The sequence below is a fragment of the Aplysia californica genome, unplaced genomic scaffold, assembly GCF_000002075.1.
Source record: "Aplysia californica isolate F4 #8 unplaced genomic scaffold, AplCal3.0 scaffold00226, whole genome shotgun sequence".
In the NCBI taxonomy this organism is placed as follows: domain Eukaryota; kingdom Metazoa; phylum Mollusca; class Gastropoda; order Aplysiida; family Aplysiidae; genus Aplysia; species Aplysia californica.
Window position 1 is genome coordinate 600090 of NW_004797496.1, and position 2717 is coordinate 602806.

Below are 2717 nucleotides of genomic sequence, written 5' to 3' on the forward strand. Positions count from 1 at the left end.
AAGTCACTAAGTACAGATCAAACGATGCAGTCCGAATCAACTCTCGGACTCGCAACCGTAAGGTCGTGGGTTCGAATCCCGTCAAGGGCCCGACGTTGTGTCCTTGGGAAAGGCACTTTACACGAATTTTCCTCACTTCACCCAGGTGGGAATGGGTACCCGGCTATAGACAGCGAAAGATCTTGTCAGTTTGTTAGTGTTTGAGCACTAAATCGGCTGCTTGCACTGTATGCTTCCCGGGAAGCTGAGAATGTTTCGGAGTGTTCTATGGTCTGCTGGAGTAATAATATAGTGTAAAGCGCATAGAGCCTGCTGCTGAGCGGGGATATGCGCTATACAAATGCTATCTATTATTAACTTCACAAACTACAGAACCATCAGCTGCAGCTAAAGAGTCTGGTGCCAGTACAAGAATTGCGGTTCTCGGTCTCGCTGATACCTAATCCAAGCATCCAGTTCCAATGGCTCATCTTCAATAGTTGTTGTCAGATATTCACGATGGGCTTGTCTCAGTAAACTATACAAAGCAAGAGCGGTGACTTGGTGCATGTAGCGAGTGCGGGTCAGATGTGTCACCAACATCATAGAATCAGCAACTCCACTTGAAGCCACACCACTAACTGACAGACGTGATGTCCATCCACTCCATTCCAGCCACTCCCCTAGGCCGTTCAAACAGCATTTTCTCCATGTGCAGTGCCCCAAGCATCACCACAAACTTGTCCTCTCCTAAGACGTCTGAAAATTTCCACGGACTCTTCTTTGCCAATGTAAAGAGTGGCTGATCAGCAACCATGACCGGGGTCTGTCCAGAATTCAGTTGCTTTGTAACAGCAGCAACAATGTTCATCCCATGGAATACCATCATTGGACTGTGAGCGGATTCCCTAAAAAGGGGAAGCACCATCAATGGGGTGACTGGTGAAAGCGGAGGTCCAAGCTTGTCAATTTGAAATATGCAAAATATATATACTTCATAATCACATCATATGACTAACATATTGAATAAATAAAAAACCGGACCTTCTACATCCAAAATTTTGATTTCAATGGTTAAGGCATCCACAAAAACATATATTTTGACACCATTTTCATGAAAATCGAAGATGTGTATGATATTTTAGAGTTATTTTCATTTTGCTTGATTTTTCAATGGCGTCCATGTTTAATTTATGCAAATTAGAGTGAAATTATGCAGATAGAGATTGTGTCCGTTTATCAAAATTCTTAGTTTTGTTCAAGGTACGTGTGTGCCAAGTGGCATGTTCCTACTAAAATTTGCAGTGGGGGTGGAGTTAGGGAGCCCACTATAAAATCCGTTATCACTTGTCTTCAATAACCTTTCAACGTGCGTGGTTGGCAGGTGCTCTGGTGTGGTATGCTTCTTCTTTCCTATCAAACATCCATCGCCTTTATCTCCCCTCCTTTCTTGAGTTTGTTACTCTCTTGCAACACTTCTAATCTTCGGCACTTATATGACCTTATTGTGTTGCAAGTGCCGTAAAACTCTTACTAAAACTAAAATCGTTCAAACGTTTAAAAAGACTTTATACGACATACTATTCCACTGAGAGAAAGTTGGTGGGTGGTTGGCGGGTGGTGTGATATGGTTTGCTCCTTTTCTATGAAACTGAAACATCTATCGTCCTCATCTCCCCTCCTTTTGTTTTTGTTGCTCTTGTTACTCTCTTGTAATACCTCTAATCTTTGGCACTTATTGTGTTGCAAGTGCTGTAAAACTCATACTCAAACTAAACAGGTGGGTGGTTGGAGGGTGCTCTGGTGTGGTTTGCTCCTTCTTTCCTATCAAACATTTATCATCCTTATCTCCCCTCCTTCTTTTTTGTGTATATTACTCTCATGTAACACCTCTAATCTTCGGCACTTATATGACCTTAATGTGTTGCAAATGCCGTAAAACGCTTACTAAAAATAAAAAATAAACTAAACAGCAAGATAATAATGTCTCAAGATGCCTTTATTCAACAGTTCTGAGAAGGGTCCTAAAATTATTATTTCGCAATGGGAGGCTATCACTGTCACTGAAGAAAACGTTCTCAATTTGTAATTATTTCCCTTGAATGACAGGAGGCTCAAAAGAAGAAGAAGAAGAAGAAGAAGAAGTAAAACAACAACAATAATAATATTGATAATAATAATAATTATAGTTATAACAATAATAATAATAATAATAATAATAATAATAATAATAATAATAATAATAATAATAATAATAAGGCATGTAATAGTAATAATCTAGAATCTGAGTTTGTTGCCATTTGATTGTCCAAAAGTTGCCAAAAGTTGCCACAAAAATGGCAAAAGTTGCCAAAAAAGTTGCCATTAATCTCAAGCTTTCAACTAGCTATGACGACGTAATATATAGACAGAGGTAACTTAACCTAAAACACCAAAATTTCTTGTGCTCTTTTTTAAGCATCCAGAATATTATTTGTAGCCACACAGAGTGTAAAAACGTGAAAAATAAAGGTTTCACAACAGAATAAAATTAGAATTAGAACAGCACACAAACAACCGCAAAAAGTAACAGATAAGGGCGAGTGTCCACCTATCCTAAGATTGGCCGTTTTAACCCTAAACGAGCTTAATTCAAGAAAAAATGCTGGATATTACATGTAAATTATGGAATCTCACACAAGGGGCCTGCCAGTGTCAGTATTCGGTTTTGGTGGAGACTCGCTCAAACATAACACATT